This window comes from Cetorhinus maximus, chromosome 2 (genome assembly GCF_964194155.1).
Source record: "Cetorhinus maximus chromosome 2, sCetMax3.hap1.1, whole genome shotgun sequence".
Classification (NCBI taxonomy): Eukaryota; Metazoa; Chordata; class Chondrichthyes; order Lamniformes; family Cetorhinidae; genus Cetorhinus; species Cetorhinus maximus.
This window is the reverse complement of record NC_135880.1, coordinates 31,035,888-31,049,022: the sequence shown is the minus strand read 5'-3', so window position 1 is coordinate 31,049,022 and position 13,135 is coordinate 31,035,888. Positions and strand designations below refer to the sequence as shown.

The window sequence follows — 13,135 nt, the reverse complement described above, 5'->3', positions numbered from 1 at the left end:
TCTAGTTTCATCTGTGTGATTCTGTGGAAGGGACCTGCCTCTCTGGGCCCCTGTTGCTAGGCAACAGCCCAGGTTTTTAAAAAAATCTTGTTTGTTTAACTTAGCTTAGAGTCGTAAAACTCTCATTAGAAATGCAGGCACCTTTTAAAGTGAAACTAAAACTCAATTTGACCTTTCTTAACAGACAGATACAGAAATACATATTAAACTTAAACTTTAAAGGTAAAACTCATTCCTAACACCCACAAATACAAATATAACTTACTCAAACTATCTATTTTTCCTAACACCTTAAAATGATAGGAGAACAAATAAAATAATGCATGCAAGATCACAGTATCTTGTACATATAATCAGGTCTCTTAACTGTTACTTTCACTCAGTTATGCTATTGTTTAACTAGATATTAGGCAGTAATGGTGCCCTCCAGAACATAGAGGATAGGGAACGAAATTCACTTTCAAAGGTATTCAAAGAAGCTGAATGCCAGAAAATATCTAATGTAGACTTGAGAATTTGTTACAGGTTTATTTTCTTTTATTTTGGAGAACCTAAACTTTGCTTTGATAGTTAAAATCCTTATAGGTTTCAATACATGCAGATGCATTGTCAATAAATGGAACTGAGAGAATAAGATCTGACAATGTATTTCCCATTATTTGTGCAATAGCAAAGCTGGATACCTGGGATGCCTGTTAGAATCTGACACCCAATGTTGCTATGGTGGCAAAGGCGGTGGGGGGGGCTTCATTTTTTTAACAAACAGAACTCTAATACCAACTGTTTGGAGAGTGGTCAATGGCACAGGCTGGGGGCTGGTGGGGGTGGGGGTTGGGAGGATCATTGTGGTGGGGAGAGGGGAGGTGGTGAAATTTAAAACAGTTCGAAACTTTTTTCAACGTTTCACCAGTAGTTCAGAAGATGCTGACATCTCGATGTTGCAGATATCTCTGTCCACACACCAACCAGGCTCCCTGGCAGAGGCCGGGGAGACTGTCTGCAATATATTCCTAACCTTGAGGCTGGATGATTGTCCGGGAGCCAGGGCATATTTTGTGATGGAAGTCCCTTCATAATGGATCTCTGCCCCAAATCCGCAAAAGTGCAAAATTGACACCAATATATTTGAGTATAATTGTACCCACAGGCTGATTTCCCATATCGTGGCATATAGCTGTAATATTTAAACTTCTACTGCCTCGTTTAAGGTCACAGTTTGAGTAAAAATCCAAACAGGCCCTGAGATCAATGATAGGCTATTGTTGGAAATTGCTGTAGTTTGGTAGCAGCTTGGCTTGTCTCTTTGTTATCTTGTCATTGACAACCTGTCCAGGTTAGCTTAAAGTCAGAAAGCCGCTGAAATTAATTTGTTTCTTTCCTTATTTTTGAGTACATTTTGGTTAAGATTGTTCAGCTATGACTTGTGCTGTTTTATAAAAAGCATGATGTCTGGAATGTGACATGCAGGCAAAGATTTTGCATAAAAGTAGATATTGGTTTCCCCTTTTTTAAAAACACGTTAAAGTGAATCAGAAATCAACCATTTCCAGTACTGACAAAAGTGGAGTTCATACCAGACATATTATTTATAGGTTATATGTTACTGTATATGTTGTATGTTATTGTACAGGTCATATATTATGCATAATGTTCCCTCCAATTTTCTCCTCCACTCCTAAGCTAATCAAGGTAGATTTTCAGGTAATGGTAAAATTCAATGCGGAATGGTTAAGAACTGAATAAAATCTTAGTTCCAGGTGCAGCTTTGGATGTCTACAAGGAGGTAGCTTAAGGGCAAGATTGGAAAATTGTAATTGAGATGAAGTTTAATGGGATGCAGGAACTTAAAAGAATGTACAGTAGCAGAATATAGCAGGGGTTGGTGCAGCAGATGTGGAATGGAATTCTTAGAGCCTTTGGGTCAGCTCAAAAGGCATTTCAGTCTGTTCACAGCCTTTGCAAAGATTTAAGGAGCAGAGGGGATAGAAGAGACAAGCAAACATGAAGTGAAAGGAAGCCCAACAAGGAAGCATGAAATAGAGTCTGCAGGTGAGTGACAAAGTGGCTCAGCATCCGAATCCCTATTTGATTGTTGCTGAAGTGGAGGTGGTACAGCCTGAGTTGTTACAAAGAGAGGGACTGGCTATCACTCCTTGGCAGCCTTTCTCTAGGTCAACACTGCAGCATTTTTGGAAGGAGGTGGAGTCAGTTTTGAGGCCACAGCAGACTGTCACTATCACAAGCTATCCTACCCTTACGGTGATTTCCTTGGAACAGATGAGGCAACTCTGCATTTGGTTTTCTGCTGGTCTACAACCAAGTAGGAAGTTCTCTTTGGTTGTTGCCAGATGGGTATGTCTGTGCCTATGAGCATGTTTTTAAATACTCACAGATGTGGTATATCAGCATCTATGGACAAGATGTATCAGAACCAGTAGATGTGGTGGTCAGTACCTGTAAACATGCGTGTCAATACCTAGAAATGTGGTTGGTAGTATCTTGACAGTGTGGCCAACTAGGTTATGTGGCTGTTGATTCAGAAAGCACAATTAAAATATTACATCGTGATTGGGATATTTTTGAAGAATCACACAGCATTAGGTTTAGTCAGACCTTTATATATCATATCTGTACCAGTGTGTTTCTGTCACAGGCTCCTCTGGGAATTGTCATTTTTCATGTACTAATTTGTTGCCCAAAGCAAGGTGTGTGTATTTGTGTCCAAGTTATTGGTGGGTATTTCTTCCTCCACAAAACATACATACAGGAAGATTCCCTTTGGGAAATTGTAGAGAAAGAAGGCAGCAGCGGAACAATTGCCACAAATACTCCTAAAAATTTAAGAAGCTGTAGAGAAAATACAATCCCCCGCTCGCCCCCACCACCAACGAAATCATTAGGTGGAATTTTATGTTCCATGTTCAGGAGCATTTCCTACATTGTGGAGCATATTGTGTGACTTGATGACATTCGGCACCTTACCTAATGTCATCATGCTGGTTTTAGATAATACCATGCACGGGCAGGTCAAAAAGTTGGGAATCCACCCACGTTATTCAAGTATCAATTTGAATGTCTATTGAGGCAATTATCAACCACTCTGACTGAAATAATACGGGCGGAAGGCAATAATACGCCATCAAGGTCAGATTGCCATCAGATGGGAAACCCGTTTTTTTAAGGGCTAGCTTGGTTGGGCGGATTTTTAAAATGCAGCTGAGAGCAAAGTCTTAGTCTTGCAGTTCAGAAACCTTCAGCTGCATGGAGTGCTCATTTCATGGGGCACAGTAGAATTTTGGATATTGTCTCTTCAGGAGGACTCTCCTCTCATTGAGAGGGGTCTTCTGAAACCTTATTTAAGGTTTCAGAAGACCCCTCTCAATGAGAGGTCACAAATGGTGGGTCATGCAGGTGGGTGCCGGGTATATATTCTCAGGAATTTTCACATTCCTGATCTTTTCGCCGGCCCGAATGCATTTAGTCTACACAAATATCTGATATGAGAAAAATATGTTGAGTTTGCACCCTCATTTTGTCAAATCCAGTGTTCCATTGGGTTACTAAATACCCCAAATGTGCTTTGTATCCAAATTGGGAATAAGTTCCTACAGGTCCTTGAGGTCAGAACCAGTTCAAAGACCAGGTTTCAATGGCCAACAAATGGGCATGTGTTCATCATTTTCAAATCTCAATGCCTATCAAAACATACCAAAGATACTTTTCTTGCCCAGAGGTTTGTTCAAATGTTCCCTATTGTTACATTCACATTTTTAAGACAACCTTATCGTCGCGATCAACGTAAGGGGAAGAAAGAAGCACTTCATGGAATGGGAGGGGTGGGGAGAGCTAGAAATTGGGGGAAAGGGAATGGGTCGTACATGTGTTGATATTGTCTCCTACAAGTCAGCTCTGACAATCAACTATAGACTAAATGGGTAATTTCCAAACAAAGAGCTGCAAGGTTGGATTCAGAAGCAAATTCAGAAGCCACTGAATCCAACATTCTTTTCTCACATGAAAACTCCAAAGTCAGAATTAGTCCATTTCTAGCCTAACCTGAGCTTCAGTCTACTGCATAAATTCCCACATCAAGTGTATGTACATCAGATTGGAAATTAGGGGCTTATTGATCACATGCCAACATGATTCAGTCACATAATAGGGAAAACTCAAATGGACCATTTGCAAAGTACTACAAAACAGCAAGAGATTTCTCCAAATAGTTGAACAATCAATTGCTTTAAATAAATACAGCTACTTAACACTGAAGCACACACCATTACCTTCACTTTCAGTTGTAGTTTCCTGATGGCATTGCATTTCAGTGTAGGTACTTAGATACAGTACACCACTGTTTGCTCATCATTCAGTCCAATCCAAAGTTTACACATCTCCAGGAAACTGGAAAGACATATGGTAGAAGTGATATAGGGTTTTTGAAGTGCAGTTTATTAAGCAAATCTGTGCAGCTCGTAACTATTTTATCAAGATACTTTATATTCTAATTTACCCTTTTGTGCTATAATTTAGCAAAAGAAGCAGTTTATGGGGCTCAATGTTTACATAAATGTCAGAACACATCAATAAAAATGATTTGTTTGTATTGTTGGCAGAATTACAATGTTAAAAGGCATCCGCCCTCACGCCTTCTCCTCCCTCCCAGAAACATGATAGGGTCCCCCTTGTCCTCACATCACCCCACCAGCCTCTGCATTCAAAGGATCATCCTCCGCCATTTCCGCCAACTCCAGCATGATGCCACCACCAAACACATTTTCCCTTCACCCCCCTGGCGGCATTCCATAGGGATCGTTCCCTCCGGGACACCCTGGTCCACTCCTCCATCACCCCCTACTCCTCAACCCCCACCTATGGCACCTCCCGATGCCCACGCAAAAGATGCAACACCTGCCCCTTCACTTCCTCTCTCCTCACCGTCCAAGGGCCCAAACACTCCTTTCAAGTGAAACAGCATTTCATTTGCATTTCCCCTAACTTAGTCTACTGCATTCGTTGCTCCCAATGCGGTCTCCTCTACATTGGAGAGATCAAACGTAAACTGGGCGACCGCTTTGCAGAACACCTGCGGTCTGTCCGCAAGGAAGACCCAAACCTCCCTGTAGCTTGCCATTTTAACACTCCACCCTGCTCTCTTGCCCACATGTCTGTCCTTGGCTTGCTGCATTGTTCCAGTGAAGCCCAACGCAAACTGAAGGAACAGCACCTCATCTTCCGACTAGGCATTTTACAGCCTTCCGGACTGAATATTGAATTCAACAACTTTAGACCTTGAACTCCCTCCTCCATCCCCACCCCCTTTCCGTTTCTTCCCCCTCCCTTTTGTTTTTTCCAATAATTTATATAGATTTTTCTTTTCCCACCTATTTCCATTATTTTAAAATCTATACCTTTAATGCCCGGTCAGTCTTTCCACCCCACCCCCACTAGAGCTGTACCTTGAGTGTCCTGCCATCCATTCTTAATTAGCACATTCGTTTAGATAATATCACAACCTTCAACACCTCTTTGTTCCTTTGAATGTGACATCTTTTGATTATCTGCTCCTATCACTGTTTTCTTGTCCCTACAACCACCACCCCCCCCGCCCCAACTTCTCTCCTCCCACCCCCCCACCTTAAACCAGCTTATATTTCACCCCTCTCCTAATATTACTCAGTTCTGTTGAAGGGTCATGAGGACTCGAAACGTCAACTCTTTTCTTCTCCGCCGATGCTGCCAGACCTGCTGAGTTTTTCCAGGTAATTCTGTTTTTGTTTTGGATTTCCAGCATCCGCAGTAGTTTTTTGTTTTTATCTCTAATGTTAAAAGGTTGTTTTGTATCAGGTAAAAACCATGGTTTCAGACATCATGCAGCAGCTATAGTAATGAGGCAATAGTGCGTCGCGAAACTGCTTCTGCAGGAGCACAGTGTATTAAAGGTTAGGATAAGCTCAATTAATCAAGCAAAGAAATATTGGCATGAGACCGCAGAAGCAATAAATCAGTATCACTGTTTCCATACAGATCTACTGTGAGCAGTACAAAATGAAAGGGTGCAGTTACTTTGTTATTGGTCTGTGTACTTGCAAAGACAATGTTAGAGTTCCTTTCCAAATTTTATTACTAAGTATTGAAATGCAAACATCTTCAGTATTTTCTGTAACTAAATAAAAGATAACTGCCACCTCTGCATAAAATATAATTCAACAGGAGTTCAAATATCAGCCATGAGCCTGAAGTTTAAGCACTTGTTCATTACCTGAACCATCGGACTGTTAATTATAATATATACTAGATAATCCATTTTCTTTTTTTTAATAACCATGTAGTCATTTAGCAGTACAGAGCTTGAGTATTGCTGAAAAAGAGACATGCTGTTGAAACTTTTCCTTTTGTACTCATCAGGACAGATCAAAAGATTAACAACAGTAAAGGGAACAACAATTTATACTGCATGAGAAGAGAGTGTTGATTGATTGGCAAGTGGATTCTGATTGGTAGAGGCGTTGCCATGGAGAATGCAGCAGGGAACAGTTAGCTGCCAAGCTTTTGTTCAAATTCAAACCAGACAGTTCAACTCTGATTGGTCAAGGCATTGCCATGGGGAGTGAACCAGAGAATGACCAGGCTTATGCAAGGAAGAAGGAGAGACAGGCAGAAATAAAGAATGAAAGAAATACAGAATGTTCTTCATTACATCTCTTAGAAATATCTCAGTGCGCCACCTATGACTAATTACTTTGAAATGCAATTCTTACTGTTATGTAGTTATTAACAAATGTAACGACAATAATACTAATGAAGAGTATAAATTAAAATCAATTCTGGACAGCTGGCTACTTCTGATTCATGAACAGATATATTTGGAAGGTTAAGAATGTGAAGATATTTCTAATAAGAAATAATTGCAACAGAAAGAGGGTAAGGATGAAATAGGAATTCAATGGATAACTAAGAATTTGAGCCCAAGATGCTAGTTACAATGAAGGAATGGGGGAACCGGTAGACGTTATATGCTTGATCTGTTCATCCTTTTATCAAAGGAGAGTTTGTTCTAGAAATCTTGATAGCAAATCCTTTGCAGGAACAGAGTATTCTTGAAATAGTTCATGAGCACGACAAAATCTAGTCAATATATTGTGACTTAGGGAGTTAAGGTATTACATTCCTTAAATCATGGTGCTTGCATAGGAAACAGAACCATGATAAAATGAAGAAAAAAGCCTTTGCTCTCCAGTTAAATGGATTACCATTATGCCAATTTAGGTGAGGAGACAAGACTTATTTAGAAGTCAGATTAGACAATATATAGATGTAATTTATGGCAATTCTTGTACTCTGATGCCTTTTGGCACTGACCTCAATCCAAGAACACTCTAAGATGGGAATTCCCAAGTAAGAATACATTGCCCTGAACACAAGAGCACAAGAATTAAGAGCAGGAGTAGGCCATTTGGCCCCTCAAGCCTGCTCTACTTTTCGGTAAGATCATGGCTGATCTGATTGTGGTCTCAACTCCACTTTCCTGTCCGCCTCCCCATAACCCTTGACCCCTTTGTTGATCAAAAATCCATCTAACTCAACCTTGAATATATTCACTGATCCAGCCTCCCCTGCTCTCTGGGGAAGAGAATTCCGCAGCCTAACTACCCTCTGAGAGAAAATTCTCCTCATCTTAGTCTTAAATGGGGACCCCTAATTTTTGAACCATGTCCCCTAGGTCCAGACTCCCCGACAAGGAGAAACATTCTCTCCCTGCATATATAGTATATGTAATCTTTCCTCATAATCTAACCTTTGGCGTCCTGGTAACACTCTGATGAATTTGCATCACACTCCCTCCAATTTGGCTAATATATCCTTTCCAAAGTGTGATGTCCAGAACTACACAGAGTACTCCAGATGTGGTCTAACCAGGGCTTTGTATTGCTGTAGAAAATCCTCCTTCCCATTATATTCTAGCCTTCTAGTTAAAAAGGCTAAAATTCCATTATACATTTTGATTACTTTTTAATACATGGTTACTACCTCTTTATTCATTTGTTCATGGGATGTGGGGCTTCGCTGGCTAGGCCAGCATTTATTGCCGATCCCTAATTGCCCTTGTTTAGAGGGCATTTAAGAGTCAACCATATTGCTGTGAGTCTGGAGTCATATGTAGGCCAGACCAGGTAAGGTTGGCAGATTTCCTTCCCTAAAGGACATTAGTGAAATTTAATGGTCTGTGTAAATGGATCAATAAATCTCTATGGCCTTTCACTGTTCCTACCTTTTCATCGCTTAAATAATACTTAAATCTGCCCTTTTATGATGGATGACCTCACACTTACATGCACTTGCCACAATTTTGCCCACTCACATAATCTATCAATATTTCTTTTAATTGTACACTCTGGTTTATTCGACTTAATATATCACTAATCTTTGTGTCAGCAGCAATCTTGGATAATTGTTTTCCATTATGTTCTCTAACTCATGAATAAGTATAGTGAATAGTTGAGACTCCAGCATAGGTCCTTGTGGGATATCAGTAGTCACCTCCTTCCTATTCAAGTACTTACCCATTATTCTGAAACTCTGTCTTCTGCTATCTAATCAAACTCCTAACCAGGTTAATGATTTCCTTTCTGTGAGTTTTGATTTTAGATAACTGTATCTTATGAGGAACCTTATCAAAGGCTTTCTAGATGTTCATATACACCGCATCCAGAGACATCTACCCTATCTAATGCAACTTTTAACCTCAAAAAATTCAAGTAGGTTTGTTAGACATGACCTACCTTTTACAAAGTCATGTTGGCTCTAACAGAGTACTCAGGAAGGAAATTAAAGGACGAAGTCGAGAGTTAGAATGACAGGCCAGGATTTTACAGCCCCTCCCACCCAGTGGGAAATTATGGTCCCGTCAAACTGAACGGAGATTTAAATGGCTCACCGCATCCACTGGGGGCCGACACGCCATGGCAGGGCCGTAAAATCCTGGCCATGGATTTGCATGAAGAGGGCTCTAATTGTGCATTTTGCTGGTTATAAATCAACTCTGTGCACAGTTCTTCAGATTAGCAAATGTCCTGGAGGGGATTTTTCCACTTTTCTTATAGAGGATTTTGCACTAGATTCATTGAAAGGACATCTATGCAATGGTAATAGCTGATTCCTTATAATTTTGGCAGGTATTTCTATATTACCTATTGAAAACATACTTTTTTATGGTTATTCAAATTCTCAGATTCCCAAGGTGGAATTTGAAATCACAACATATGAATTATTAGTCAAGACCGCTGGGTTATTAGACTTAAACACTATCGCACCATACCCACTCCAGGGAGATCTGATATAGATAATTAAAATAATGAAGGGACTAGGCTGTAGACACATGGCAGTGCAACTATGAATCTTGTGCATTTAACACCAGATTAAGTGAGTGGCGTTTAGTAGTATTGTCCAGTATCATTGTCTAAAATCTGAACAGAATCATTGCGTGAGCCCCTGTAAGGCAAACTCTGTCTCTGCCTCAAAACACATGCTATGAAAATGTAAATAAATGTATTAAAATTTTTTAATATACTCTGTGTATCTGCAATTATTGTACCATCTAATCTAAAATGTAGCATTATCCAAAAAAGCATGTAAACTTTACAGAATTAAAGATAAATTTTTAAGATGATTCTGACCTATTGCTCCGTGGCAGGTAGTGAGGGAACCAACAAGAGGGAAAACATATTTGACCTCATCCTCACCAACCTGCCTGCCGCAGGTGTATCTGCCAATGATAGTATCAATAGGAGTGACCAATGCACAGTCCTTGTGGAGGCAAAGTCCCATCTTCACATTAAGGATATCTTCCATCGTGCCAAATGGGATAGATTTCGAACAGTTCCAGCAACTCAAGACTGGGCATCCATGAGACGCTGTGGGCCATCAGCAGCAGCAGAACTGTACTCACCCACAATCTGTAACCTCATGGCTAGAAAAACCTCCACCAAGCCAGGGGATCAACCCTGGTTCAATGAAGAGTGCAAGAGGGCATGCCAAGAGCAGCACCAGGCATACCTAAAAATGAGATGTCAACTTGGTGAAGCTACAACACAGGACTATTTGCGTGCCAAACAGCACAAGCAGCAAGCAATGGACAGAGCTAAATGATTCCACAACCAATGGATCAGATCTAAGCTCTGTAGTCCTGCCAGATCTAGTCGTCAATGGTAGTAGACAAATAAACAACTCACTAGAGAAGGAGGCTCCACAAATGTCCCCATTCCCAAAGATGAGACAGCCCAGCACATCAGTGCAAAAGATAAAGCTGAAGCATTCGCAACAATCATCAGCCAGCAGTACCGAGTAGATGATCCATCTCAAACACCTCTGGAGGACCCCAGCATCACAGATGCCAGTCTTCAACCAATTCAATTCACTCCGCGTGATATCAAGAGATGGCTGAAGTCACTGGATACTGCAAAGGATACTGGAAACTGTTTGTGAAGAGAATGCTGATTGGTTGGCAAGTGGCGTTGGCATGGAGAATCCACCATTGATGGTGACTGACAATTAACTGCCAAGCATTGTTTGAAATTTAAACCAGGCAGCGTGACCCTGATTGGTGAAGACTGGTGGATCGTATCAAACAGCATGTCCCAGACACTGTCCACAATGGGCAGGGTACAGACCGTACCCAACCAGCTGTGCTTGCAAAACCCAAAACACAGTGTCCAACATTAGATGTGATTCCGTGATTGGACAACATTTGCTAAATAATCCTCAATGTGCTAAGAATTACACTAACGACCAATTTAAGATTGTCAGTTGGGCTCGCAGTGTGGCTCATTTGTGTGTACTGAAAGCTACACATATTAATACACAGGGCTCTGTTCTTTTCAGAGAGAAAGAACATGTACATACACTGCACCTGTTTCAGTTCAACAAAATGGGAGACAGCCATTCATTGACTCATTCCTCAGGGCAATGCCTTAACCAGTCAGGGCCAAGCCGCCTGGTTTAAATTTCAAACAATGCTTGGCAGTTACTGTTAGTCACCATCAGTGGTGCATTCTCCATGGCAACGCCACTTGCCAACCAATCAGCACTCTCTTCACATACAGTATAAATTGTTTTTTACCCTTTATATTGGTATTCTTGCGAGTGTCCTGATGAGTGCAAGATGAAAAGCTTGCCATCTGGTTCACTAATGGCCTTTATGGAAGGAAATCTGCTATCCTTATCTGGTAGGCCTACACGTGACTCCAGACCCACGGTAATGTGGTTGACTCTTAAAATGCCCTCTGAACAAGGGCAATTAGGGATGGGCAATAAATGCTGGCCTAGCCAGCGATACCCACATTCTATGAACGATTAAAAAAAAGCCTCTTTTCAGCAACATCAATGCTGTGAATTTTACTCCTTGTCTATTGAGAAACTCTACAGGATTAAACTGAGATTTTTTTAAAGAGAAGTTCTCATTAATATAACAAATGTGCAAAGAAAATGAAAGATAGAAGACAGGAAAAGTCCAGCTGCTCAATGGAGTCTATCTCACACAGTCATGGTGGCCTAAACATAGTTGAACACTGACAACACTGTCCACCACTCACCATAGTTCAAGTGATCTCCTCAGAGAGGCAAACAGATTTAAGTAGAGTGAATATTGACACCTCTGCAAATGGGATGATGCCCATATGTGTGATCTCGCTCCAGCCAGGCCCAAATGTTAGTGCTTTCCTGTGTTGAAGCACTATACATTGTTGAGTTCTGCATTTAGCCATATTGAGAACTTCAGCAGAGAGCTTAAATATGATAGTCAGTCTACAGTCTGACTGCTTCAAATTGCACATTAGACATACATGCAGACTTTATTTCATTTTGACTTTGCATACAGGGGTTTCTCACCATCTCTCTCAAAGCATTGGCAAGAACTGGGGCTATGTTTAACATCTGACACAATTTTAATTGAAGGGTCCCATCAATGGGCCTTTGTACAATCCCACACTGTAGTGATGACTGCATCAAGTTACACATTCCCGGCAAAGTTTAGGGTGATTATTGTCCTCCCACTGCCTGGCAGTGCAACCATGAATGTTGTTAATTATGTCAGGTGGTGTCACTAAATACAGACATTATTGGGGAGACAAAACTCTGAAAAACTTCTCTCCATTGCCTATCCCCCTTAGGTGATTATTACTAGCTCAAAATCCCACATTAATCACAATTTAAATTACGTATTATCCCACATACCTTTTATGTACAGTGATTTCTGACCCTGTGAGGAACTGGTCTAGGTCTATTTTGAAGATTCTGAAGTGAACCTGTAAGTGCCTGTAGCTTGTTCCAAAAGTTTACTATGCTCTCAAAAGAGAAGAGCCTCCTGACATCCCCCTTACACAACTAACCAATCTAATTTCATAATCTATCAACATGTCTACAGTCTAGTCCCTTCATTATTTTTGTTGCCTATGGCAGATCTCCCTGGAGTGGGTATGGTGGGATAGTAGTTAAGTCTTGTAATTCAAAGGTCTTGACTAATAATTCATTTATTGTGATTTGAAATTCCACCTTGGGAGCCTGAGAATTTGAATTCAGTTTGAAAACTATGGAAACAAAATAAAGCTGCTATCGGTAAAAGCATTAATGAGGCTTGTTGCGATGTCCTTTAGGGAACATCATCTGCTATCCTTAACCAATCTGGCCTATATGTGATTCCAGTCCCTACCGGTGTGATTGACTCTTAACTGCTCTCTTAAACGGCCTAGGAAGCCATTCAGTTGTATCAAGAAAAAACTGCAGTAGTTGAAGAAGATGACTACTCAGGGCAACTAGGGATAAGCAATAAGTGCCAGCCTTTCCAGTGATGTCCACATCCTGAAAATGAATTTTAAAATCAATGAGTTGTCAGTGTTAAACTTCACTATGGGTCGATGTATTTCAAATATTCTAAGTAGACTCAGTCTCTTAAGTCTATCTGTTTATTTTATGTGGGTATCATTCTTTTGGCTCTTCTCTGATCCTTTTGCAAAGCCTCACTATCATCCACAATTGAGCCATAATTAAGGGCAATGGTGTGCATCTTGGCAATGCAACTTAATATTCTATTTGCATTGGCTATCACTTCTTAGCAGTGGTCATGAACTTTGTGGTAAGACCT

At 40.7% G+C, this 13,135-nt stretch overlaps 1 protein-coding gene and 1 pseudogene across 2 annotated transcripts in view; one reads left to right on the top strand and one right to left on the bottom strand.

Moving 5' to 3' along the window:
* Positions 1-13,135, bottom strand: part of LOC144693029 (cytochrome c oxidase subunit 7C, mitochondrial pseudogene) — a 93,109-nt pseudogene that overhangs the window by 78,777 nt on the left and 1,197 nt on the right. The gene's annotated exons all lie outside the window — the stretch shown is intronic.
* Positions 1,966-13,135, top strand: part of LOC144693001 (EF-hand calcium-binding domain-containing protein 6) — a 119,932-nt gene continuing 108,762 nt past the window's right edge. Inside the window, exon 1 of the mRNA XM_078562255.1 lies at positions 1,966-2,049. The gene's annotated coding sequence lies outside the window, so the exon portion shown is untranslated. The remainder of the gene's footprint in view (positions 2,050-13,135) is intronic.